The sequence below is a fragment of the Cariama cristata genome, unplaced genomic scaffold (genome assembly GCF_000690535.1).
Source record: "Cariama cristata isolate BGI_N322 unplaced genomic scaffold, ASM69053v1 scaffold11312, whole genome shotgun sequence".
In the NCBI taxonomy this organism is placed as follows: domain Eukaryota; kingdom Metazoa; phylum Chordata; class Aves; order Cariamiformes; family Cariamidae; genus Cariama; species Cariama cristata.
The window spans coordinates 1-239 of record NW_009603241.1 but is presented as its reverse complement, the minus strand read 5'-3'; positions in this window follow the sequence as shown (position 1 = coordinate 239).

Sequence of the window (239 nt, the reverse complement as noted above, 5' to 3'; positions counted from 1 at the left end):
TTATAAAAAAATACATTATTTCAGTCCCTGCAGTCATTTTGAAGTAATGGCCATCTGTATTGGTGCTAATATTGATCCACATATTCCATTTGGATCTTTTAAATTTCTTCTTTTTCAGGTAATAGATAAATTCCATTGAATTCACAAAATACTACAAGAAGATTAGTGACACCAATCAAACATTTCAAAACAAAACAGTTTAATCCTGCTGAGTAAGAGTGTATGTATCTGTGTAATGT